The sequence below is a fragment of the Neofelis nebulosa genome, chromosome 13 (assembly GCF_028018385.1).
Source record: "Neofelis nebulosa isolate mNeoNeb1 chromosome 13, mNeoNeb1.pri, whole genome shotgun sequence".
Lineage (NCBI taxonomy): Eukaryota > Metazoa > Chordata > Mammalia > Carnivora > Felidae > Neofelis > Neofelis nebulosa.
This window is the reverse complement of record NC_080794.1, coordinates 85,421,056-85,448,317: the sequence shown is the minus strand read 5'-3', so window position 1 is coordinate 85,448,317 and position 27,262 is coordinate 85,421,056. Positions and strand designations below refer to the sequence as shown.

General features: G+C 52.6%; 1 protein-coding gene across 5 annotated transcripts in view; it reads left to right on the top strand.

Annotated features, from left to right (window-relative positions):
• The first annotated feature begins 8,971 nt into the window (after positions 1–8,971).
• CTBP2 (C-terminal binding protein 2) overlaps positions 8,972–27,262 on the top strand; it is a 161,731-nt gene continuing 143,440 nt past the window's right edge. For 2 of the 5 annotated variants that reach the window (XM_058698064.1, XM_058698060.1), the window contains exons 1-2: positions 8,972–9,188; positions 9,503–9,714. The gene's annotated coding sequence lies outside the window, so the exon portion shown is untranslated. Of the gene's footprint in view, positions 9,189–9,458; positions 9,715–10,173; positions 10,196–21,937; positions 22,302–27,262 lie in introns of those variants that run through there. The other 3 variants (XM_058698061.1, XM_058698062.1, XM_058698063.1) reach the window with 3 other exon arrangements.

Genomic DNA, 27,262 nt, shown 5'->3' with positions numbered 1-27,262 from the left:
AATAGAGAGAGGAAAAGGAGTCAAACAAATGTAACAAAATGTGAACAAATGATTCCGCTAGGTAGTGGGGCGGTGGGTATTCCTTGTAGTATGAAATCAACTGTTCTGTAGATGTGAACGACCTTGAAATAAAAAGTTGGAGCGGGGGAGAGAAGCCAGCCGACCGCTGCCTCATTTCTCCCCTGGCACAAATTAAATGTGAGGGCAAGTCTTCAGACGGACATGGGCCCCGGGGGACACTCGCCTGTCCATCCCAGTGAGCACTGGGCAGGCCGCACGGCAGAGCAAAGGAGAGCCCGGGAGGCCCCCAGCCCTGCAGTTTCAACCGGGGCCCCCCAGCCCCCGGCTTGTCTGCTGGGAGGACTTTTGCCACAGCAACATCCCCATCTGAAACGTCCCCATCTGAAACGTCCCCATCTGAAACCCTAGGGCCCTCCTGGCTGTGTGCAATAATGATGCTCTTCTGGAATTAGTGAGTCTGCCATGAATGGTGGCTATGAGCAAGCCTGGGCTCCCCTGAGCAGCTGACCTGATGAACATGGCCTTTATTTGTAGATTTTCAGGGGAAAGAATGGATGAATGATTAAAAAAAATTTTTTTAATGTTTATTTATTTTGGGGACAGAGAGAGACAGAGAGAGACAGCACGAGCGAAGGAGGGGCAGAGAGAGAGAGAGGGAGACACAGAATCCGAAGCAGGCTCCAGGCTCTGAGCTGTCAGCACAGAGGCCAAAACGGGCCTCGAACCCACGAACCGGGAGATCACGACCTGAGCTGAAGACAGATGCTTAAGGGACTGAGCCACCCAGCCTCCCCCGAAACGATTTTTTTTTAAGTACAGAGTTTCCCAGGGGGGGCGACAGACTCTCACTTAAGCCAGTTCCATCATTCAGAGCATTTTGAGGGGTGATTGAACTGTGGCTATATCCAGAGCTTTAGACCCTAAAACCAGCCCTAGTTGGAGCTGAATAATTTCCTTTGATGCTGGAGCTCCTTTCCCTAGTGTGCAGAAGTTCAAGAAGGCTGGCCATCCCCGGGTCCCGGCCCTCCTTGGCCATTCCCAGCAGTGGCCCCACCATGGGCCCAGCTCTACGGGCTGAGTCAACATCAGTGGCTGTGTGACTCTGGTGTTAGTCACGACTGCTCACACATCTGAAGGTCTGGGTGTCACGGGCCTGCCCTGCCGTTGGAAAATGAGCATTCCAAGGGGATGGCTCAACGCCGCATGCGTGACATCACAAGGCCCGGGACTTTTTAGACTCAGGTTGGCTTCAGCTTGACGCCACTAAAAGAGAATTTGAAGTTTTCCAGCCTGGTGTTCCACGGCCCAGGAGCTGGGCCTGTTGATCCAGTATTTAAATTATTAGTTTGCCAAAGTGCTTGAAATGCAGTGAACTCTGAGGGTTTAAGAACCGTCCTGCACATTAGGTCTGCCTCTTGTTAGCTGAGGGACCTCAGGCCAGGTGCTGCATCAGGACTGGCCACATAATTCGGGGGCCCAGCGCAAAAGGAAGATGCAAAGCCCCTTGTCCCCAGTTATGAAGAATTTCAAGATGGCAACAGGCACGGGGCCCTCCGGTGTGGGGGGCTTGGGTGACTGCACGGGTCACAGCGCTCACAGCCCATAGATTCGGTCCCGTACCTGCTTCTCCGGGAGCCTCGCCCTCGTCATAGATGGCTGTGGGGTCTAACCCCTACCTCGAATTACAGTTAGGGTTTAATGAGATGATACTTGGGTCAACCAGTTTCCCTGTGATCCTCTGTGCTTGCACATAGCCACCAGCTCAGGTGAGTCTCGTACCCAGGGCCCAGCCCAGGCCAGGCGTGGAGCAGACCCTCCTTCAATGTTTGTTGAGTAGAAATAGTTCAATATGTTTGTTTATTTCCTCCGTATGTTACACTACAGATCCACTCCTTTCGGTGGATCTGCGAGCTTGTTTTTGTTTTCCTGGGACTAGAGACACTGTTTTTTTCAAATAATTCAGGCAGTGTGTGTGTGTGTGTGTGTGTGTTAATTAAAAAATGAAAGTGATGGGCTTAAACCCAAATACCAATTAAATCTTGAAACTGAGAGCTTCACCCACTCTGATCTGCACCCCTCGCCCATAGGGCATGAGCATAGTTTTAATGCACAGTTGAAAAGGGCCACAGCATCTGTAAAGCAATATGTACTCACTGATTAGATTAATTATGAATCACAAAGTGATTATATTATAGCCACAACGAACACAGCTATGTTACAAAACAGTGTGGCCAAATTCCCACCTCCCTTCAGGACAGCAACTGAGAGCTTCAGATAATTGTGGTTCTGAAGTGAGCTGAACCCTGAGTAACAGAGCTAGGTGAGTGACAATACAGTGAAGTCCAATCCCCAGCCACTCTCGCCGCACAGACCCTTGAAATACTCAAGTGCACACGACTAGTCCATTTTACTGAACAAAACAGTTACAATAAAAGGACCCACTATTATCTAGGGCCACTATCTTTTTTTTCTACAACCGTTGGTTCCTGGAAATGAAACAGGAGAGAGATAGGAACTGAGAAATAAGGACGTCAGTTGAAGGTCTGTGATTATGGCAGAGGGAAAGCTCTCGCAGCCGGCCCGTCCCAGGGGCCTTTTACGGCCCCCCCCCCCCCCCCCCCCCCCCCCCCCCCCCCCGGTTCCGAGAGACATCAAAGTCACTCCTAGGGAGGCACAAAGCAGGGAAGGAATTATGCCTTCCTGTTTAAAGGCTGCTAAACGGGAGAAAATAAGTGACTTAGAAACTCAACTCTTGACATCGGGGCTATGGATTTCATTTCTTTGAAAAAACCTTGTTATCTTGAAATAATTTGTAAATTCACAGGTCAGTTGTTAGAGCTCCCGTATACCCACCCCCTCCCAATTCACCGGTTGTTAACATTTTGCCACATTTGCTTTACGTGCATATTCTCTTTTCTGAACTATTTGCAAACATCATTTCTCTCTGCCCCTTTACCCTTTAAAGGTAGAATTTTAAATTATAAAAATAATATTGACAAAATAAAAATATAAAACCTTTCACGATAACCCCAAATCTTACCTAATACTAATAGGCCCAGTTAAAATTTACTTTATTCTCTTGGCAGTCTGCATATATGACTTTAGTAAAACTCAGACGTCTTGAAATACATTCACTGAGTGATCCATCCATCCATCCACCCATCCAAGAAATACTTAACTAAGCACTTCCTATAGTCCAGACCCGTATAAAGCAGATCAGACCATCACATGAGTTCATGATTATGAAATGTGGTAACTGCCATTGAGGGCAATTCTTGATCTTTCTGTGACATCCCACCCCTAAAAGAAAGCCCCTTTCCCTAAACCAAGGATGTTGATATGGTTGCGGTGTTTATGGTATTTATTAACAACTCCCCCCCCCCCCAACTTCCAAAAAAGTATTTTAGGTGGTTATAGTAAAAACATATATACAACCCTACAGTTAATCAGCAAGTCAAAATAAAAATCAGAAACTCCTTCCAACTGTCTGCCAGTCCAGTTTTCTCAAGGGCAGGGAGCAAGAAGATTTTATTCTGCTTTATTTTCCATAGTCTGTATTATCAGAACGATTAGTGTTTCATTTTCCAGATATAAAATTAAATGAAAATATTTAAAGATGCCTTTTCAAACAACACCCCTCTCCCACAGCAAGGTCAGAATGACTTTTCAAGGAGGAAGGAAGATGCTGTTTCCTGAAACATGACAATAGTCTCCTTGGCATCCTTGAGCATTACATTTGACTTTGAGCTTCCTACGAGCCAAGGCAACAAGGGATCATGATGATTTACACTGTTTTAATTACCCTTTAGAAACAAACCATTAGTTCTTCAAGAGAGATGCACTTTATTTTCTTTAAAGGAGCGGTGGAGCAGAGATGACAGCAACTCCAATGGGTTAAGGGAGAATCAGGGCTCGTTCTTGCTGCCTGCCTTTGGGGCGGGGGCGGGGGTGTGGGCAGGGTGACCGAAGGAAGTGACTGGAGACTGATGGCCTGTGGCAGGATTGGAACCCATGGCTTCACGGAGGACACAGAAAGCACCTGAAAGTTAAGAGGTCCTGTGTATCCATGGGGGAAGAGCACCCAGAAAGGAAGAGAGACTCTCCAAACAGGGGAGATATCACTTTGATAAGGAGTTTGAACTTTATGCATCGAAAGAGAGCCGTGACCCCAGAGAGCTGATTAACCCCGAAGAAAACAGAATCAAACCCGAAGACATCAAGGCACCCTTCCCTGTCAATACCAACTGGGGAGGGAGGGTCCCAGGCAAACGCCTTGAGTTCCCCAGAATAAAGAAAAGCCTCTTCTCTACTCACCATCAAAGTGTGTACATTTCAAACTCCTCCCACTCTTGAAGCTTGATTAACGAGGTCACCAGAACAAATGAAGCTTTCGGAGCAACTGGGTTTTCCTATTTACCTCAGACCAGCAGGAAAAAGTGATTCCGGCTCCTCTACGAGGGAAAAAAAAAAAAAAAAAAAAAGTGTCAGATGTATGTAACCTTTTTGAACTCTTAAATTATGAAAGTACTATGTGGAAGCCTTTTTCTCAGTAACCAAGAGTTCATTTTCTACTTTCTAGATCACAGCTTTTTGTTGTTGTTCCGAAACGGATTCTCAGGGGCCTTAAAATCCATCCATCTTTGACTGTTTATTTCATAACTAGTGTCTGACAACACATTTAATTGTGGGGCTCCCCCCCCCCAAGATTAGGCTGCAGTCATGTTATTAAACAAAGAAGAAACTTTCAAATAAGATGCCTAAAGGCATGTTTCAGAAGTAACGTCGCCTTTTCTGAATCCATGCTAATGAATATGCATGTATGTAAACAGAAGCCCTTCTTGAAATGGGGGAGGGGAAAGGTCAAAATAAGGCAGACAGGGGTCCAAGCCTACCTCCTCACTCACCAGCAGTATGACTTTAGGGAACTCAGTAAGTCTTTGAACCTCAGTTTCCTTCATCTGTAAAATGGGAATATGACTCGTATCTCTCCAAAGGGGCTGCTCTGAGGATTAATGATGCTTATCAATGGCTTAGCCCAGTGACAGGCACTGGAGAAACATTGGTTGCTGTGATTGTTATTTTTATGACACTTTTTTGTGTCTGTCAACATCCATGTTGGGACACCAGAAGTTGAACCTGATGATTAAAGAGGATCAGATGGGAAGAAATCATGGAGCGTATTGAAAAATTAGCATTTCAGGACGATGTTCTATAATGGTAACACAGAGTGATACCAATTGGTAAAAGGCATTGATTCTGTACATTTACTGGAATGTATTAAAACACGTTCTCTGTATCTTAATGTTCTTTTCGTATTGAAAAACACTGTTCCATACAGTAATAAAAATAAACTGAGAGGTTTGTAAGACAAAAGCCAGTTTGCAACATTTAAAAAATATCGTGGTAAAATGTACATAACATGAAATTTACCATCTTATCCATTTTTTAAGTGTATTGTCCAGTGGCATTAGACACATTCACAGTGTTTCATAACCCACCGGCGTCACCCATTTCCAGAACTTTTTCAGCACTTCGAACAGAGACTCTGTGTCCATTATACAATAGTTCCCTCCCCTGAGCCCTTCTAATTTCTACTCTATGGTGTCTGTGAATTCGCCTATTCTATGTAAGTGGGATAATACAGTATTTATCCTTTGGGGTCCAGTTTATTTCACTTAGCATCATGTCATCAAGGTTCGTCCACATTACAGCAGGTGGTCAGAACTTCATTCCTTTTTAAGGCTGAATAGTATTCCATGTCATGTATATAACCATGTATTTTTTTTAAATTTTTTTTAACGTTTATTTATTTTTGAGACAGAGAGAGACAGAGCATGAACGGGGGAGGGGCAGAGAGAGAGGGAGACACAGAATCGGAAACAGGCTCCAGGCTCCGAACCATCAGCCCAGAGCCTGACGTGGGGCTCGAACTCACAGACCGTGAGATCGTGACCTGAGCCGAAGTCGGACGCTTAACCAACTGAGCCACCCAGGCGCCCCAACCATGTATTTTTTTTATCCATTCATTCTTGGGGGGACATTTGGGTTATTCCCACCTTTTGGCTATTGTGAATAATTCCATGAACACTGGTGTACAAACAATTTGGGGGGACCTTGCTTTTCATTCTTTTGTGTTTACACCTAGACCTGGAAAGTGCTGGCTCAAATAGTAATTCGACACTACTTTTTGGGAAACTACCAAACTGTTTTCCACAGTGGCTGCACCAGTTCACATTCCCACTAGCAGTGCACGAGTTTTCTAATTCCTCCACATCTTTACTGACACTTGCTGTTATTTTTTATAACAGCCCTCCCAACAGACACGAAGTGGTATATACTGTGGTTTTGATTTGCATGTCCCTGATGATCAGTGACGCTGAGCATCTTTTCACGTGCTCATAGGTCATTTGCATGTCTTCCTTTCGAGAAATGGCAATTTTGGTTTTTGCCCATTTTTGAACTGGGCTGAGTTTTGGGGTTGTTTACGGAAGATTAAATCACAGTTGGAGTTTGAGGGGCACCTGGGTGGCTCAGTGGGTTGGAGCCACCGACTCTTGATTTCCGCTCAGGTCACGATCCCAGAATCGCGGGATTGAGCCCCCACGAGGGTCAGTTGAGTGTGGAGCCTGCTTTAAGATTCCTCCTCGCTGCCTCCTGACCCCACTCGCAGGCACACCCTCCCTCGCTCAAATTAAAAGAAACAGTCGGGAGTTTGGGATAACTCACGTGTCGGGGGTCAATGGGTTTAATATTTTAAAATACAGGGTGTCAAATTGAAGTGAAAAATAATTTTTGGCTCTGATGCCTTCTTTTTAAACATTCTCAAAACAAGGAGAGTGAGGTCGAATTCCTAAATTAGGTCGAACTCCTGTTAAGAAACTTGAACAAGTGATAGGAAAAACCAGCTGACTTTTTGTGGTTTCTGGGTGAGAACAAGAGGGCCACTCAGAACCAAGGATCATCTGTGAAATAAGCTAGCTGAACATCTTTAGTTATGGTTCTTTACAGTTTATGCCTAAGAAACAAAATCACCTCCCGGCGGCCCAGGAGCCTGGCGGAGGGCTGGTCGGATGGTCAAGAACTCGCTAGGCCCCATGACCTTGAGGCGAAACCGCTGAGCCTCTAGAGGAAGGCCCCAACCGACCATGTTTGTGACGACCTGGGGTCGCCAGAAGATGGAGACAACCGGGAGTGCACGTCTGGGAGGTTTTTTGTGTGGTTTTTTTTTTTTTTTTTTTTTTGCCTGAACTGCAGACTCAGGAGCCACGGTGGCTGGCCTGGGCGAGGCCTATTCGGGCCGTGTAATAAACGCGCATCGGACATCTTCGTTACCGAGCCCGCGGGTGTGAAAGGCCGGCTCCCCATCTGGGAGGTCTTTCACTGAGTTTTAAGACCTTATTGTTTGATGATGAAACAATCATCGGGAGTCAAGGCCCCCCCGCACGGCCGGTGGCCCAAGCCACATCTGGGTGCACTTTAGCAAGCCAGCCGTGGGCACCCACCCCCTGCTGCGGGCCGAAGCAGGGGTTTTAAAAATGTGAATAGATGGACAGGCCTCCGGCAGCTCTCTCGGGGACGCGGAAAAGGTTTCTGCGGCGCCGTGGCCCTGCTCCCGGCCTCTGGGCTTTACCTCGAGTTTCCTTCGCTTCGTGGGGTGTGGCGCTCTCCCGGGACGCCAGGGGCCAAACCGAGCCACTGGGCTCCCAGAATGGCCTCGCCTGCGGCCTGCAAAGGCCCGACCTCACACCCCTCTCCTCCTGCCTTTCCTGTTCAACATCTCAATCCAGTTCGTAACATCTCAATATAGTTTTAAAACATCGACCCCGGGGCTCAATTCAGCCTCCACGGGGAGCTTCTTGGACGGCGCGCGGCGGCCTCCGGGAAGGAAGAGTCTGAGGGGCTCCGGGGCGCAGGGGGACGATCCGTTCCAACCCGAAGCCGCCGACCCCCTTCGCAAACCGGGTTCCAATCCCGCGGGTCACGGGCCTTGAATTTAATCTAGGTGCGGCCGGCGCGCGGCCTGATCCCCGGGTTCGGTGTCCAGAGTCTAACCTCGCGGCGTCGGGGCGTCTCGCGCGCCTCCTACCCCCCCCACCCCCCCACCCCGGGCCGCAGAGCGTCTCCGTCCCGCGAGGCCGGGAGCTCCCACCCAAAGCGAGGCTTTAAAAATAGCCCAGGCAAGATCCAGGCAACAGGAAGGAACATTTTTTTTTTTTTTTAATGTGTAAAAAATGTTTTGCTTCGTGTAGGGAACACAACCGCTGCAAGTTCCAGCACACAGGGCCCCTCCCGCGCACCCACTGCCTCTCCGGCGAGGCGCGGGCACGGTCTCCCGGATCCGGATTTGGGGAGCGCAAGTGCCCCCTGTGGCCGGCCCGCGCCTGACCCCGCGGGCCTGAGGAGGCAGAAGCAGCCGGCGCGGGGCCCAGGAGGAAGTTGGAGCCGCGGGGCCGGGAAGGGGGCAGGTCGGCGCCGCGGGCCAGGCGGGGACCCGATGGGGCCAGGGCCACCCCGGGGCGCTGCGCCCAGGCCGGCCTGGGCTCGCGTCCCCCCACGTGGCCGGCCGCCCGGGGCCCCACGTGGAAGGGGCGGAGGAGGAAGGAGAGCAGAGGGGAGGGCCGGACTCCCGGCCGCAGCGGCGGGACCCCCGCCCCCGCCGCCGAGGCCCCAGGGCTTCGCCAGGGCCTCCCGGGCGGGGCCGGGCCGGGGAGTGCCCGCCGCGCCCGGCCCCCTCGCCCTCCCGCCGCGCCTGTGTGCACTTTCGCGGAGCCACTAATCCCCCGAGAGAGCCGATTTGTAGTGAGGAGTATCTGTAGGGGGCGAGGCCGGCCCATGTGGGGTTGTGTCATTGGTTTGCAAAGAGAGACCCCGCCTTTGCCCAAAAAAAAAAAAAAAGAAAAAAAAAAAAGAAAAGAAAAAAAAAAAAAAAAAAGGAGCGAGGAGTGAGCGAGCGGCGACCCTCACCTCGCCTCCCGCCTCGCTCCTGCGCAGCCGGCGGGCACCGGGAGACGCGGCCGGCGCCGCTTCTTTCCCTTTCCCTTTCTCTCCGTTTTCCTCCTCCTTCCCGGGAGGAGAAAACAAATAAAGAAGAGCAAATAGCCGGGAGGCGCTCGGCATCCAGGACGCTCCCTCCCCCGATCCAAGTTGGAATTAGCATCCTCTTGGGGGTGAGCGCGGCGCGGGGCGAGCGCGGGCCGGGGACCCCCAGCGCAGCCCCCTCCCGGCGAGCGGGCGCGGGGCTGGGACTGGGGTGGGGAGCATCGGGAGCCGGGTGGGCGGAGGAAGGGGGTGGGGTGGGTGGGGAAGTAGGAAGAGGCTCGGCGGCGAGGGGAGGAGGAGGAAGGGAAGGGGAGGGGTAGGGTGGGGAGGGGAGGGGAGAGACAGGGAAGGGAGGGGAGGGAAGGGCGGGAGGGGGAGGGGCGGGGAGCTGGAGAGATTAAGTTTTTGTGTGTGTGTCCCTGTGTGCGTGTGTCATTTTAAGGTGGCCCGGGAGCGGCCCAGAGAAGCCGGCGGCGGCCCGAGGAGCGAGGGACCGAGCCGGGAGCCATGCCGCGCTGAGGGGGGGGCCGCACAGCCGCCGCCACCGCCACCGCCGCCGGGTGGGGTGGGAGGGGCGGGAGCCGCCGCCACCGCCGCCGCCGCCGCCTCCCGGGTGGGCGCCCTTCGCCGTGGACGCCGGCGGCCCGGGACGAGGTAAGCGGGGCCCCGGGGGAGGGCTGGGACCGCTGCCGCCCCCGCCTCACCTGCGGCCGCGGGCTGGGGGCGCCGCGCCCGCGCCTCACTGCGCCACTGGGGGGTGGGGGGGAGGAGGAGGAGGGCGAAGGACACGGAGCCGGCATCCGAGGACATCTTTGGTCTGCGCCCCCGTGTCCCCGCTCGGCGCCCGGGGGTGGGAGCCGGCCTGGAGGTCGCTGCCTGCCGCCCCCCGCCGCCGATCGCGCCCGCCGGCTGCCGTTTGCGCCAGGATTTTTGTTGTTGTGATGAGAGTTGATGAATGCGAAGTAGGCGGTCACCTTCCTTCCCATCAGGATTGGAAAAAAAAAAAAAAAAAAAGAAAAAAGAAATCCCGAGCGCGGCGGCGTCCGGAGGGCAGCGGCGGCGGCGGCGGCGGCGGCGGCGGCGGCGTCTCGGCGACGGTTTCCTAGGCGCCCCCGGCTCCTGCTCCCCGAGGCCGGTGGGTGCGCGCGCGGGGGCCGCCCGCGACCCAGGCCGAGCGCGCGGCGCGCCGCGGGGACAATACGGCCGGATCCCCCGGGACCGGGAGTCCGAGCGCGCGGGGCCTTACGCTTTGCGGGGCGGGGGCGGGCGGTAGAGCGGGGGTCCGCGGGGAAACCGGGGCGCGCGCGGCTCGGGGCCCCCAGGGGAGCGGCCCCTGCTGGCCGGGGATCCCGCGCGGCGCCCCGGGAGCGCAAGTGAAAGAAGGGAAAGGAGGCGAAGTGGAACCCTTTTGTTTTGCCGGCCCCGCATTGTTGGCTCCTCCGGGCAGCCGGGCCACATCTGCCGCCGCCGCCGCCACCACTGCCGCGCCGGGCTCGGCCCGCCAAAGTCGCAGCGGGGCGGGGGCTCGGGGCTGGCCGGGCGGCGGGCGCGGGCGGGGGCCGAGCGGGCCGGGCATTTCCTCTGCCCGTCCGCGCTCCCGCGGGCACCACTTCCTCCTCGCCCGCCGCCGCCGCCGCCGCCGCCGCCGCCTGCTGCGAGCCCGGTCCGCCCGCCTCCCCCTCCCGGGCTGCACTTTTCGGGTGGGGCGAACCAAAAGGAAAAAGTTTCGCAGGAGGGGCTGGCGAGGGCGCGCCCCGGGCGGCGGGGACCGGGTGCTGCGCAGCGACTGCCGGGCCGCCGCGGTCGCCTCTTCCTCCTCGTCCTCGGCGGCGCAGGACTGACCCGCGCGGCCGAGGGGAAGCGCCTTTCTTTCTCTCCCTCCCGCTCTGCCCAGCGCTCCGGGGCAAGTTGGGCAGAGGCGCGCAGGAGCCGGGGCGCGCCTGGGCCTTTCTCCAGCGGGAGGCCGGGTGGCGTAGCTGGTTGCCCGCAGCCCACGCAGCGTCCTGGTGCTCGGAGGCCGCGGGCCCCGGAGCTCGGCTCGGTCACCGCCGGCCGCGGCGAGACGCACACGCGCGCACACACACCCTCCGGTGGCTCGGCCGCGGCGGATGGTCACGGACACGGAGTGTGCGTGTGCGCGCGAGTGTGTGGGGGGCCCCCTCCTCTCCCGACCCCGAGTACTTTTTCCGGAGGCAGCCCCAAGCGGCAGTTGGCTCCAGGGGTCCCCATGTTTAGTATTTTGCAGGGGAAAGGAGGAATTTTTCGTAGAAATCCCCGCTCGCTCTGCGTCCTTGGGGTGGAGGCTGCTGGCAGTGGCCTACGTCGTCATGCCGGGCTCACTTGCCCTCTCCAGGGTAAACAGATCTTTCTGGATTTTTTCCCACCTTTTTTCTTTAAAGATTGGAGATCAGGTTAAGTTCTTAGAGAGTCAGATGTGAGTGGCTTGAAGGGTAGACAAGAGAATTGTATTCTATAAATATGCATTGGGAATTTAAAATGCTAAGTGCCTTATTTGCAATTCTGTTGGATATTCTAGAGACTGGTATATTTTTATCTGACATGGATAATTTGGAGGGGACGTATATTTTGGTTAGTTTACAAAGTGATTCTGCCTCCCGACTTTGGCGAAATATATTAAACTCTTACTACTCTTTCAAAGAAGATTCTCTACTAAGTGCTTGGGTTCAAAGACAAGTTTAAAAATTACCTCGTGTTCAGTACCTAAGACTGCTGTTCTTTCTGCCTCTAGGGCTCCCAAAGTAGAACTAGTTAGTTTTCGTGTACTTCGGAGAATTCCTGTTTTGAAAATTTTTTTTTAAATAAATCCTTTACATTTTGAAGTAATGGTACTTGAAAGGATCTCGTTTCTATAATCATTTGATTTCAAAGAGTACTTCTTACAGCAATTATAAAGTGATATTCAAAATGCTAATTAAACACTTTAAGTCAGAGCGGCTTTAATATGGAAACATTTTTTTCTTTCTTTCTTTTTTTTTTTTTTTTTTAAAGTAACGGGGGACTATGTCCTAGAGTTGAAACACCAAAAATCCTTTTGTCTGCCCTCAGATTCCTGAACTGCTGGGACACTCTCCTGTAAAAAAAAAAAAACAACAACAACAAAAAACAAACAACAACAACAGAAAACCCTGGTGCCCTTTTTATTGCCCCCAAAAGAAAAGTTAATGAGGTGGTAGGTTTCAGGCAAAAAAGCAGGCCCTCTTTCTTGCAAAATATGCTTACAGTTGCCATTGAAGTTGTATGTTAGCCGTGAATGCACTTGCCTTTAATGAAGCCAGTTTAATCGTTCACACTTGATCAAGTATAACAGGACCAAACAAAGGAAATAAGCCAGCATATTTCTGTAGAGCGTTGAGGGATTTAGTGTAAGTGTTGATGTCGGGTCACCCCCTCCCCCCACTCTGCCCCCAGTACGAGGGAGTGAGGGTTGAAGGCAAAGGGAATTTATGGCACTGATTGGTTTTCTGTGCCCCTGGGGTAGGGGACCCCAGTTTGTCCCTGTAGAAAGCAGTTATTAGAGGGAATTTTAAAATCTTGGCCTTGGAGCTTGTTTTGAACCTGACAAGGTGCTTTTTTGTTTAATCCCGTTTCCTGTTTGGGAAGATACAGCTAAGGGGGAGTACGTCGTCTCCCTCCTTTCTAAGTGTACCTTAATAAGGCTGAGTGGAGGGTGGGTGGCTGTGTAGTTGAGCTCCAAGCCCTGTGTTATTTACGACTTCACTTGGGATCTTTTGAAATTGGCCCTTGAATGGGTGTTTTCCTGGGGGAGGGGCAGGGTGAATTACCTTTTCTCAACGGTGATTTTTAAAAATACCTCTTTGTCCCTAAAATGTATTTCTTTGCTAGGCACAAGTTGCAACTTATGTCTGGGACTTAGTCATCAACTCAAGGAAGAAATATTTGCCAAGTGTCTTCTTCAGGTTGAGAAAGTTAAAAAGTCCGGCTGCTTAAAAACACTGCGCTCGTTGTAAAAATACACCAGTGACATACTTTGTGAGATATTTTGGCCTTTTAAGACTCAGGGCACACCTGTTCCTGTCCCTGCAGAGTTTGCTTTCCTTGGCATTGTTAATCTGGTCGTGTACACAAGATGAAACAGGAAAACTTGGCTATCTGTATAATTATTAACCAGCCAATCAGTTGCCCTTTCAGGGAATAATCAATAACTTTACTCTTGACTTTTCAAACTCTGAAAAGAAACTGTATTTTTAAGTCTGAAAAGTGTTTTGAAGAGAGATGAAACCAACAGCCACCACCACAACAAACAAACAAAACTACAAAATCAACCTGCAACTCTTTCAGTGTCCTGAGTAGCCAGCTACAAGGTCAATAAATGATGAGTAAAGAAAATAGGTACCGAACAAGCAGTGCTCTGGGTTGGAAAAGGATATTGTTGTGAACTGTTTAAATACTAAAGCAAAGGGAGCTCCGCATGGCTCACACCATTTGAAATCCTTGAGATTCACTGATTAAAAACAAAAAGAGCCTGCATCTCGGGAACAGCCCCTCCTTGAGATCCAGCCCCTGAATGCCATTTGCTCACAGTCCTTTTCCGTCGCGAATCACCCCCCTTTGCATTTAATGCTTTTCCCTAAATGGAAAAAAGTTAAAAGAGTTTATAGCAACGGTGGAATGGCCACCCCAGTTGTCATTTTTTTGCCACTGTCATTTCAGTATAGAAGGACTGTCGTCATAATGTATGTGAGTGCCGCCTGGGTCCCTCTGAATAATCTTTGTGTCAGTGACAAGCTGTGGGCTAAGTGTCCCAAGTCCCTGGTACAGGCCACAAATGATAGATACAGGTATATATATTCACAAAATACATGATCAGAAAAGGAAATGTGTCTGTTGGGCAGGGCACGACCCAGGCACTGTTTCCACTGTCTGGCTGATCGTTCCATTACAGAGGCTGGAACCCATTTCTGTAGTAATTAAAACGTGAGAGTGCAGTTTGACCCTTGGAAGAGCAGTACGAGTGTTTAACAGAAGTGACACCTTATAGTGAAATAGGGGGGCCTTACTCCTTCAAGATCTTCCTGTGACGCTGAGGCATGCTCCTGTGGACTATGATGACTTCTAGTAGGCACATGGAAATGCTGGAATGGATACGCTCCGAGGCTGTGCTGCCTGGGCAGATATCAGTTTTCTCCCTTACAGCTGGTGAGCATGTCCTAATTCACACCGCTGAAGTTAAAGCCACAGCACCCCGGGAGGGTGCAAGCAAGGCTTCTCCCCACGTACAATCTTTGGAAGTTAATTTTTTTTTTTCAAGTCTGTGTTTGATGGAATATATATCAAAGACGAATGAAAGGTGTGTGTGTGTGTGTGTGTGTGTGTGTGTGTGTGTGTGTTTTAAATCCTATCTCTGGATTTGGAAAATTATACTTAATAATTGCTAAAACCTTCAGAACCATGTTCAAGGTGTTCAGTGGTTTCTTTTGATCATGATTTAATGGATGGTATCCAGAAGCCATCAATGTGACTCGAATGATACTCACAAATTAATGTTTGGGCAGAATCTGTAGTTTGCTTTTAGCTATCATTATTGATGTTTAAAGCCTGAGTTTATGGCTGCACTTGGGCATTCAGGACTTCCCCAGTGAAAAGAAGGACTTTGCACATTGTGCAAAAAAAGAGGGGGGGGATTCACAAATGAATACAGAATGTACAATAGGGAGAGAGCTAGGCCATTGTTCGTGTGGAATGTTGACCATGGAAGCCAAGGGGCACTTTGGGCCTTCATTCTTCCAACTGCCCGAGAATACAGAAACTTCAGGAGCGGCCAGCAGGATAGGAACCAGAGAGGCACAGTCATCTGTCTTTGCCTGGCATGGAAATCTGGGCCGCTGGTTTACTCCCTTTGCGGAGTTTTCTTAGAAGATGGTCTTTTCTGGACTGCTAGGGAACTTTGTGCTCTCTTCTCAGTGATCTTTGTGTGTGTGTGTCAAGATTGTAAAAGCAGATAGAAGCGTTCTTCAAAGCAGAGTGTGGAAAAACAAACTTTTTCTCCCTTGAGCGCAATTTTTGAGGAATCCTTTTCACCCCTTAACCAGAAATTGAGACATTGTAAGTGGCAGGAAGCTGTTGTGTTTATTTTTTTATTACTCCTCGCGCTGAAGTCGTTTTTACGCTATTTGTAGTGTTTGGAAAGTACAGCTAAAGTGAGTGAGTGTTGGGTCTGTGTGTTTGCCTGTACAGCTGCTGCCATTTCTGAGAACGCCCCTCTGTATTGTATCTTCCCTCCCCTTTCACAAAGGTCTCATGCTTCCATGTGGGAGCTGGGGTTGCAGAAGGGAGCCAAATCTGTAGTTGAAATGGCAGGCATTATCCTGTGCCCTTTCTCTGTGTCCCCTCCCCCACGGGGAATCGGTGTAGACATTGACCACCACTGGGGGCTGATTCTGATTTTATCAAGGTATATACTTGGTTAGAAATTAGGGGCCAGCTGACCTTCCCATGTGTATCTTAGCCTGTCCCTCCTTGAGTGAATGGTTGACAGATGATCTACCTGAACTGTTTCGGTAACTGAATTTAACAGATGGTTGCCTCAAGTTGGCTTCATGTTCACCAAAATTCTGATACAACGGTTGGGTCCTTATTCATGGGGCAAGTGATGGCTTTTGACTTTATGGAGAACTGTGACTTCTATCCTAGATAGTAACAGAGCCATTATTTCTCCCGTTGGTGTTTAGAGGACGTTAATCCTCACTAGCTGCTGTTGTCTGAACTTGGTGGGCAGGTCTTTGGTGGTGGTTTTCTGGAGGTCCAGAGAAGTCTGGGGGTGGGGAGTGGAGGTGGGGGAGGGCAGTGCTTTTCATCCTTGTAGTTAAAATCTTCCCCATTTGTAAAATGCAAAAACAAACAAAAAACCCAAACACACACACACACACACCCTTCATGTTGTTGCTTTAACTCCCTTCAAAAGCGATCTATTGATCAGCAGAAATATGCTTTTTGCAGTAACACAAATCCTTATGACTTGAAAGACAACTGTTACTGGCCTGAAGATTGATTGGAGATGGTGGCAATATTTCTGTCCCTCATCCCAGCTTATGTTGTGGCAGGGACTTGGAAGGGACTTTTTACAAGACGTGGAACATAGATGGCGGGCCAGTGGGTCTTCCTGCAGCTTGGGGGCTAGCCAAGGGGTTGTAAACTCGCTGCTGTGCTCCAGCAGTGCCTGAAGTCTGGCCTCCAGCAATCTGTCCGAGCCCAGGACAAACAAAAACTTCATTATGGAGTCAAGGAATCCCAGGAAGTTTCTTTGGAAGGAACCCTAGACCAAGACCTCAGAGGTCAACTCCTCTGGCCTAGTGGGATTTCCCCCCACCAAGTATGGCAATTTAAAAAGCCTACCTAATTGTTAAGGCCTAGCAAACAGCCAGTTGATTGGTGTTGATGACCCAAATCAACCTGGAAGTGGTTAGTATTGTACCTGCCCCAGGATTGGGGGGGGGGGGGGAGGGAGGAAGAGCCAGTGAAGTTCCTTGGCTGCAGGGGGCGTGAGGCCAGGAAAGGGTTTGTGCACCTTTCCTGTTGAATGAACTCTGCCTGGGACTTTATTCTTTTGCTGATGGATGGCTTTAGTGGGGGAGGCCTAGAAGCACAGACACAGTTCAATCACAGTCAGTGTGCGTTCAGGTGGGCCTTGGGGGCGGGGTAGGGGTAGTGCCCACATGCTCATTTGGATGGTGGAGAGCCGAGTGAGCCAGCAGGGAGGGTTTTGGGGGGGGTGGGGGGTGGGTTCTTAACACCCTGGCCTGGAATGGTTGAGGAGACTGGGAGTGTTCTGCACGGTGGGGGTGGGGGGTGGGGAGGACAGCCTCCCTTGTTCACATGGGCTTGCTTTGCTGGGAGGGTTGGAGTCCTGGTGATGCTAGGGAAGCCTTGCTGCAGAAGCTGCCGGGCCCGGCGGGCTGCATGGGCCGAGCTTGGCTGACCACTGCGTGCAGTTTTGGGGATAGGTGGGGCAAAGCTTTCCAAGCACCGGAGACCAGGAGGGCAGCCTTCACCTGGGGGGTACTTGCCCTAATGAACTGGGTGGGCTTGGGGAGGGATGCTGCATTTTCTTCCCGGTGGGGGTGACAAATATTGGTCAAGTTTTCTTCTGTGCCTTCTCCAGACGTGGAACTGTGGTCTGCACCGCTGGTCGATTGCGCCATCCGCCCATCAGGGACTGGATGGAGCAGGAGGCCCAGCGTGGATGCCAAGTGGGAAGGACGTGTCTCTCCAGGAGCACTCAGGGACGTACCTTCTCTTTCTCAGCGCTTTCTGGTTATGGGCTAGAAGTCACTCCAGGAGGGCAATGAATAAAGTGCGTTTTGCTGCACAGATATCAATATGCACATATAAGTGCCTACAAGTAAAATCTCAGAATGTTTTTGATCTTAAAAACATTTCACAGTCATTAATCTTCACGACGCTCCTGCGGGCTAGGTAAACAGAACCATTCCTATTTTACGCGACGAAGGAACAGTGACTCGCCTCCCCCAACTCGTAAAGAGGCCGGCGTCGGTCTCTCGCCGTAGCGCGCGGGTTTGGGGGCCCCGGGAACCCCGACGATCCGTCCAGACTGACCGCCGGGCGACTTCCGGTGACCTTCGGAGGCCGGGAGGGCGAAGCGGGGCCCCGGCCAAGGCCGGCCGCCGAACCTGGCCGCGCTCTACCTGGAGGAGGCGGGGCCTGGCCGCGCCTCCCCGCGGGCGCGCGGACGGCCGGGGTGCCCTGTCCTGCCGGCGTCTGCGGGTCCGGGGTGCCAGGACCTCCAGACCTGGGGCCCGCGGGCCTGCGGACTCCCGGCGGGGGGCACCTGAGGCTCCGCCCCCCGCCGGCCCGCCTATGCGTCGGTCCCTCCCCTCCCCCTCGGGGGGCTCGCATACCTGTCCTCCCCCCCCCCCCCACCTTGACGCCGCCGGAAGCACCCCTCCCCAGGCGCTGGTCTTTTCACTTGTAAATGGCAGCCGTTTCCCGCTTGGGGGAAGTGATCCAGAGGTGCTAGAAATGGCCCCTGCCCCGGGCCCCCCTCCCCCCCCCCCCCCCCGGTGCCCACTTCCTCCTTCCTCCCCCCAGCTCCCCGGCCATTGTGCGGGGCTCGACCCCGGGCGGCGGGGGTCCGGCACACCCGCCAGGTTGGCCGCGCCCCTCCAGGTCCCGGGGCTGGACGGGGAGAGAGCCTCGAGACCCCGCGGGACCCGGAGGGGGGCCCCGAACCCGCACCCGAGGCCCGGAGCTGAACCAGAAACCTCGCTGGACCCCGTGCCGGAGCCACCCCACCCCCCAGTGATCGCGGATGGAGCAGACGGTAAACGGCCGCATCCTCACGACGTGGCCGGCTCGGCCTCCCGTCCCCAGGGCGGTGCGGGGGCCGCCGCTTCCCTTGCCCCCGTCCACAGCCTGGGTGTTCTCGGGCTAGCGACGGCGCGGTCGTGGGTGCGCCTGGAAGCTGCGAGGGCTCCCCGGGCCTTCCTCACCGTCCACCTCCAGAACCGGCGACCTCACGCCGATTCAGTCCCCGCGGCTCTTCCCCAACGCGGGCGGCCTGGCGGGCCGGCGAGCGCAGAGCCGGGACCATCGGGGGCTTTGCCGCCTTGCGCCCGTCTTCTCCTTAGCGGAGGAATTTCTGTGTGTTTTTCTCTCGCTGTCGTTGCGGGCTTCATTTGATTCTCAGATCCACCCAGGCCTTTTAAGTAGTACTCGTGTTTTGGTTAAGGTAACAGAATAACTACCATTTTTTGAGCAATTACTTAGTATCTTTGCCAGCCCCTCCCTTGGTCTATGCTGCACTTGGTTTTCACGGCGAGGTCGGGTGGTGGCCCAGGAAGCGCTGGGGTGATTTGCCCATCCCCCCCTACCCCAAGTAGCAGAGCTGGGATTTGAACCAGTCCGTTGGCAGTGGGGTTCGAGCCGGATTCCCTGGCAGAGGAGGAACCCTTCCTACCGTTTGAGCCTCAGGGGTCACCCTGAGAGCAGAGGGGAGGTGAACATTCCAGGCTTACCCCCAAAATGTGGCATGTTCTCCCCGGGATTCAAATGGCTTCTCAGAAACCATCCTCTTTCTCCAGGGTTGACTTCCAGATCACATGGGGCTATGGAAAATCTGGCTTGTTTTCATTTCCGTCTTTGATCACTGATCTTTTGTTAGGATCTCACGATCTAATGCCAAGGAGGAATTTCTAGATGGTTTCCTGGACCAGGCCTGTTTTAAATTCCCTACACTCTTCTGGGTTAATGAACAGCATGGCTCCTGTTGAGAAGCCTCAGGCAGGCCCCAGCAGACAGGGGCTCCCGTTGGATGCAAGGGGAGAGGTCCATCCCTCTGGATCACAGACTCTCTGCCCAGGCGGAGGACAGACCTGCGGAAGGACCTCAAGAGCCAGGCACAGTTCTGTTGCTCTAGCCACATTCTTTCTGTTAGCCTCATACCCTCTTCGAGGTAGCGGTGATGGTGGTCGCTGTCTTACCAGTGAAGAAACAGAGGGTCGGGAAGGTTAAGTAACTAAGGCAACTGGAAGTTTAGTTAGTTCCCAGTCCATCTAGAGCTGGTCTCTCTGATGGATTGAGACTTTAAGGTTTTGATTGGGATTTGGGTACAGTTGGGGATGGCTTTGCCACGCTAGCCAAATTAGACCCCTTCTGTGCTCTTGACCTCATTTTCCCCTTTGCTTCCATGTGAGTGTCTGATGTAACCACCCTCTCCCCCTCCAACACACACACACACACACACAGGGATTATGTGGGTAGCTTTTACAGTGCTCAGGGGTTTTTGTGTGTGTGTGTGTGTGTGTGTGTGTGTGTGTGTGGTAAAATATTTTATCAGACTCAAATTTCCAAGTTTGTGGTCTAGGGTAGTGATCTTAGTTTTGTTCTTTTTTTAAGACCGGCCCCCCTTCTTCCTGGTGTGTGCCCCTTTCTAAGGGAGGGGCTGGAGGTGGGTGGGATGCCCCCTTCCCTCACTCTGGCTGCTGCTCTCTTCACCACGATTCATTATGCACTCCTTACAATAGGAGTTGATTCCTATGTTCGACACGGGGGAATCTGGGAAAAAGAGACCGGGAATGTGGGGAGGATTTCACCTAATTGGAATGGGCTGTTTGCACCATTCCTGTAAAAACCGGCCAGAAACTTGATTCTGCTGGGTAAACCTCCTTTGGGTTGCTGCCCTGCGTTTGTGTTGGCCTTAGAAAGGAATTTGAATTCATCCTCCTGAACAAAAGGAGCAGCTTTCTTTTCAGAGAGTCAATCAGAGAATTGAAAGGGAAAGGCACAAGGCTGGGTGTGTCCCGAGATCTGGAGAGGAGCCTGCTTGGGTGATTAACTCACCTGAAAGGCACCCCGAGCAGGTGACGCGAGAGCCCTGACCTTGGCTTCCTTTAGGGAAAGGTCCCCACGAGGTGGAGATTTTCCTGAAAAACAGGCTTTCCTTTACTTACAAGATTCCCTTCCTGCCCTGCAGTGCTGCTGTTCCTTTCGTGAACACGTGTGTGCTTGGGAGTTCCCTGATGTCTTTGCTGGTGCCCCAGGGCCGCAGTGGGGCGTGCGGGTGGTCGGGGGGCTCGGTGTACATACACCCCCGCTCATTCGGCCTTTGGATGGCTGAGGGAAGGGAAGGGGAGAGGGGTGAGCCCCGGTGTGCTGGCTCAGCTCCAGCTTAGGTAATGGTCTGTATTCTCTCTCTTTGAAGTCCCCTGTGCGGTTTGCAAACTGCAGATCTCCATCGTGCTCCCCTGCCTGCAGAAGACTGGTGTGTGGTAGGCTCCTGTGGGGCAGGAGAAGAGAGAAGCTTCCTCCCGGCCCACGCTGCCTGGAGAGTGGAAGGGGCTGGGTCTTAAGGCATCTGTGCGCAGACACGCGGGGACGTCCCTCGGATTTGTCAGCCTTTGCTTGCAAGGTTTTTGATGGGAGCCGGGGGTCGCAGGTGGTCTCAGAACCGGCCTTTGGATCTGTGGTGTAGAAGGTCTGTGTCCCCTGTCCTGTTCTGCCAGGGATCCCTGGCTCTGCAGAAAGGCCCCTCCAGCAGGACACGAGGGCCATCTGATGAGTGCCCCCCCCCCCCGCCTGCCCGTATTGGTGCCCTGGTGAGCACACCCCGAGTTTCTGAGACCCGATTTTTCTCTGCCTTGGCCTCTTCGCAGACTTCTGTTTATTGTTCTGTTCCTCTAAGATGCTCATTGCTCCTCAGTCAGGGCTGCGGATTTTTATTTTTTTTAAACACACATCCTTTCTTCTCATTTCTCCACTAAGCCTGGGATTAAGAATGTGGCTTCAACTGACAAAAGCCAGGAGATTTCAGAGTTAAAGTTGGAATTCTATCTGTAATGATGTCTTCCTGAGTATTTAAGGAGGACTTTGAACCGTGGGTAATTTTTTTTTCCCTTCCTAAACTGGCCAGATGTGCTCCAAGTAGTGGGCAGAGAAAGCAGTTCCACAGGATGTGAGTTTTCTTTGTGATAATTGTGAGCTTTGCCTTATTTGAGGCCCCTGTGTCCCGGGGGCACAGAGGGAGAGGCTTGTGACTGGCCCTTGTTTGGGTCATGTTCTTAGTGTGTGTGTCGCACAGGCCTGAGATCTTCGAGGTCCCCCGCAACCCCCTACCCCAGCTCAGCAAAACCACTTGAAACGCACTTTGCAAGTATAACTCTAGTTCTTGAAAATGTTTCTCCCCAAGGGAGATTAAAAAGTTGGGTTTTGTTTTGGTTTATGTAATTCCTTTCATCATGTGGGGCCGGGGGTGTGCAGGCGGGCGAGGGGGGGGGCGGTGACTAGCCTCCTCTGGGTTAGTGGGGAAAGGGGTGGGGCCAGTGCAGGGACCACTTTTTGGCCCTTCCCCATGGCTGGGAGTTTTAGATCCTGGTGATTATTGGGCGCGGCTCCAGGGTCAGATCCAAAAGCTTTGCCCTGGGCCATCCCAGCAGCCCACTTTGGAGCACTGGGTGACCTGTGTTCTCTGTGTGTTGCCTTTGGCGAGGGAAAGGAGAGGTCCCACGGAGAGACTGTGAATGTCTTCCTTCCCAGACTGATGAGGGGCCCAAGGAAGGCCGCCCTTGGCCTCACAGACCTTGCGAGAGGCAACCAGATAGATTCCTGCTCACAGATGGAGAAGAGGCATCGGGCCGGACAGACTGTTCGAGAAAAGTGTGGCAAAGGAAGTTGGAAAAGTTGCTGGACTGCATTTGGGATTTACCGAGGCCTTGGAGAGGGCTTCCGTTTCTGAATCTAAAATGCGGGTAAGAATTACAAAGTGCTTAGAACAGGCCTGACACATTGTAGACATTTATACAAAATAAGTAGACAGATCAGCCACTTTTGCTCCCAGCGGGCATGTCCGCATTGGAACAGGTTTCCTTGTGCGTCCCTCACACCATCTGCGTGGAGATCAGAGAATCTTGACCTCGGCAGTGGAAAGAGGGGTTCCCCTTGGGTGTTGGGGGACAGGAAGAGAAGGCTCCCTGGGCCTTGATTGCTTTGGGCATGCAGGGCGAGGGATGGGGCCTGTTCGTCCCATGTGGTGAGCCGAGTCCTAAGGGAATGGGCCCGGTGTGAACGGGAGGTTTTTTACCCTTTGCACGAAAAGGATGGATAAATGTTAGGGAGGCTGGTGACGGGACCAGGTGAGATTGGAGTGAATAGTGTTCGAGGGTGGGAGATCCGAATCCTGGCGCCGTCGGGAAATCTAGGGAGTACGCGGTGCACAGAGCAGGGGAAGGTGGGTGGCAGCTGGTCAGGTTAGGGAGCAGCCCATCTGTGGGTTCCTGGGGCCAAAGGGATGACCCCAAAACCATTCAGATTGTCTTTAGACCTGAGTGTTATTCTGGATGCAGTCACTCTGGGAAATGCCCCGGGAAACACTTGCTTTCTACGTAAGAGCTAATTTCTCTTACCAGAGAAGGAGAAAAGAGTAGTGGTTGGGTGCTGCCTACCTCTGCCTGAGGACGGGCCACACGGGGGCCACCCGTTCCAGCCGCTCTGGACGGGTGGGGCCCACTGGAGAGGCCGCCCAGTGTTTCAGTTCATCACCACTGAACGCTCTGCACTCTCTCTGCTGAGTTAACAGCACCGCGCCAGTGACTTGCCTGGCCACATTCCCGGGGGAGTCTGTGTAGAAGTTACTAGCACTTCACCTGCCCCTTCCCCGCAGGCATTTCTCTTCGCATGCTCCCATCTGAGCTCCAGGTCCTGAGCGGGCAGTGGAAGGGCTGGCGTCTCTCCCTGAGAATGGCTTGTTGGGTTTGCCTTTCCTGCACGTGGTGGACACTTGGTCAGTAGCCTCTCTGGGGATGGGCCCAGGTCCAGTTGGGTGGCCAGTTGGCTGCCTGTGTTCCCAGCCATCCCCCTGGAATTAGGATGGTTCTTGCTCGTCTCCTCCCAGGGCATTAATTCATTCGCTCAATGGGGACTGACTGGGTGCCCGCTAGAGCCAGGCACGCTGTGGGTGTGGACATGTCCTCCCTAGGCGGGGTTGCTGCTCTGAACTTCATGCTGGGCTACGGGCTCGACGGGGAGGGTCCCGTGAGTGTGAAGTGACGAGGGGGGGCCTGAGACGCTGTTTGGGACGATGTCCTTCCAGGGTCTGTCGAAGACACAGTTTGTTGCCTTCAGGGTGGGCTGGTCATTTTATGGACTAGCAGTTTCTTTGGGTTCAATTCACGCTATTAAAAAAATCGCACTTGGAAAGCAAGGTGATCCTTGATGGGGCACCTGGGTGGCTCAGTAGGTTAAGCATCTGACTTCAGCTCGAGGCATGATCTCAAGATTTGTGGGTTCGAGCCCCATGTTGGGCTCTGAGCTGACAGCTTGGAGCCTAGAGCCTGCTTCAGATTCTCTCTCTCTCTCTCTCTCTCTCTCTCTCTCTCTCGTCCCTTCCCAGCTTGTGTTTTTTCTCCCTCTCTCTCTCTTTCTTATCTCAAAAATAAATAAACAAACATTAAAAAAGAGAGCAAGCAAGATGATCCTTGAAAATGCCCTTGGGAGGCGTCTGCTGGAATGTGACGCGCCATCTCAGGGGTCAGGGACCAAAATGGCATATTTCCACAATTGCAAATCCTAGGGAGCGTGAACAGTAAATAGAGACTGATGCACGTGAGAAGCAGGAACAGTGCGGTACCTGGGGTTGTGTGGTGTTAAAGGACGAGGAACTACTTTCCCTTCTGCCTCTGCCCCTTTCAAGCTACCCACCAGGTGTTTTCCCACATCCGTCTGGAACGGCACTTTGGAATTGGTGGATTTCCAGGAACACGGAGAGGTCCTTCGAGCCCCGCACCCCTCGGCCCACCCCTCCCCCAGGCCCGCCCCAAGAGCGGAGCCCGGGCATTCCGAGCGTGTATGTAGCAGTAAGAAGCCGGCTGTGGGCTTGGTGGTTTTCACATGGGTGATTCTCGCGGTCCCCGGGGAGGGACTGTGCCCAGGTGGTTTGAGGGGGTGGCCTCTGGAGCAGGGCGGCTCTGGGGCACCCCTGGCCAGGAGTCAGTCTCCCGGAGCTCCACCCGGCATCCGGTTGGAGAAGCTCCAGGCGGGGCCAGAACATCTGTATTTTTAGCAAACTCCTCCAGGTGGTTCTTAACGCAGCCAGCCCAGAACCTGCCAACTGCACACAAACTGTCTTTCTTGAAAAACAAACCACTCCCCAGCACACATCCCTACATTTGAATCTAGTTGATGGAAAGATTTTAAATATCTTGAATAACCCCCTCCCCCTCGATCTGAATGAATAGATTTGAAAACGGAAATATGGATTTCTGCCCGACCTAGTCTCTCTCTCTCTCTCTGTGTCTGTCTCTCTCTTTTTTTTAATGGTTTCGGAGGGATTCTCCACCCCCTAGAACAGCGCTAGGCTTTCCTAGGGACACGAGGGAAATTTCGCACGGACCTGTGAGCAGTGGAGCTGCTTCCATATTCCGACGCACTTGACATTGAACTTTCTCTTTGGACCAGTCAGCAGTGTTCCCTGAGGGGGGCTGGGCCATGTCACAGCATACTGGCAACGGGAGAAATCGGTTTTGCAAATTAAATTTTTGTACACTATCAGCCACTTAGGGAAGCCCCCTTTGGAAATCCGTGCCCTCGCGTCAGGGGTGGGTTCGGTGGAGTTGGTGATTTTCACACTGGCCTGTGCGAGCATGAACGAGGAGGTCGGCACCAGGCACGTCCGCCTTGTGCCGGTGAACAGACCATCCCCCGGGGGCGCCTGTGTGTGCCTCCAGCACCCCCCTCATGGTGTTGCCACACACAGATTTGGGGGCGACACCTTCTGTTTTGGAAATGCAAGGAAACCCATTCTGTGGCAAAGCCTTTTTATCTTGATCGGTGAATTTATTAATCGGCGGGGCTTCACGGAGGCCGATAGCTTCTGTGTCCGTCCGGCCTGGAAGCTTACCTTTATCCTGTTTATAGAAACACTGTGTTTTTAGTGACAACCCAGAAAGGAGATCGTGAGGAGGCGTGACACTTTTTGCTTGTGGATGTGGAATCGGCAGAGGGGCCTCAGAGGGGCCACGTGGATGGGGTCGAAGTTCACAAGTGGGGGGGGGGGGGCCAGGTCTGGCCTGCCTCAGGATCGACACCTGTAGAGTGGCTGTGTATTCAGACAACCCAATTCTAAGGCTGAGGGTGTGTGTACGCATTTGAAGGCAGGGAGGGGGCGCGGGGAAGTTCACCCCGGTTGAAGAGTCTGGAGCCTTTGGCATCCTGTTTGAAGGTGAACCTCAGAGGGCGTGCGTGGTGTCCTTGGAGGAGTGATTGAAGGGGCCTCCTTTTATCTCTTGATCTGAGGTTGTTCGCTGCGGTCTCGAGCAGAAAGGAGTTGCCCTTTCTGCTCTGGGTAACTGCTTTCTGGGGGCAGTTTGGGATACCTTTTTTTTTTTTTTTTTTTCCAACGTTTTTTTGTTTTTTTGTTTTTTTTAAATTTATTTTTGGGACAGAGAGAGACAGAGCATGAACGGGGGAGGGGCAGAGAGAGAGGGAGACACAGAATCGGAAACAGGCTCCAGGCTCCCAGCCATCAGCCCAGAGCCTGACACGGGGCTCGAACTCACGGACCACGAGATCGTGACCTGGCTGAAGTCGGACGCTTAACCGACTGCGCCACCCAGGCACCCCTGGGATACCTTTCGAGTTGCATGCAGAGACATCGACTAGGAGAAAAAATTCCAGCCATTCTCTTAACCGTTACCGGCCCAGTGGCCCACTTATAGCTGTCCGTAGCTACATGGTAAGAGGAATTCTGATTCTGCTTAAATACAGGAAGCGAAAGCCTTTGGGTCCTAGCAGCTTCTTTTTGGGGGCTGCTTTTGGACTTGGGTTGGCCAAGAAATGACTTTATGATTTATGGTGTTTATGAAGACGAGCGTACCTATCTGTTTTCGTGTAGACATCTTAATAGAGATTAAATACAAAATAAAGGAGAATGCGTGAACGAAGATATTCCCATAAGCAATATCGTAGCGTTAGGCAGTGTAATTATGTTTTGTACACTTCCCAATTAAGCAGTTATGCATTACTGGAAAAACCACCTTTAAGAGATTTAGGAAAGCTTTCTAATTCTGTAGATCACATAAAAATAGATGTGTCATATTTTACGCATAGGGTTTGAAATTTTTACGTTCTGTGATAAAGCAACTCCGTTTGGTTTGACTTGTGGAAATTGATGCGGTGACGTTGAGATGAATTTGCTTTTTTCTGACAATCGTCTGTTCCACGAGAATCTGCTTCTTCAGCAAGTAGAGCTCCTACTATGTGCCAGCCTCCAAGCCAGAGCAAGGAGGGTTTATCTTGAAGTTCAGCAAAGCCGTGGTGTCTGTGCGAGAGCCGGAACAGGTGCCAGGTGCTTCCCGAGACCAAGGGTGGAGGGTGGGTCATTCCCAGGCTGAGGGGTCGGGGACGCTGACCTGCTGGAAGAACCCAGAAGACATTGGCGGTGCTCTCCTGTGACCGAAGGCGGCACAACCTCGTAGCCTCCAGATGTGCATTTCTGTTCCCAGGACACCCGCCTGCTCCCCTCCCCGGGAGCTCCTTGGAAAGCCACCCACCTCGTGGTGCCTGACTATCTTCGCAGTGACGTGGTAGGTGCACAGGGTATCTCTGAGGATTAAGTGACTCAATATATGGCAAGCCTTGACCTATGCCTCGAGGAAGATCTTCAATGCAGGCATTATTATTACTGTTCTTTGTTGTTGTCGTTGAGAGAATGAAG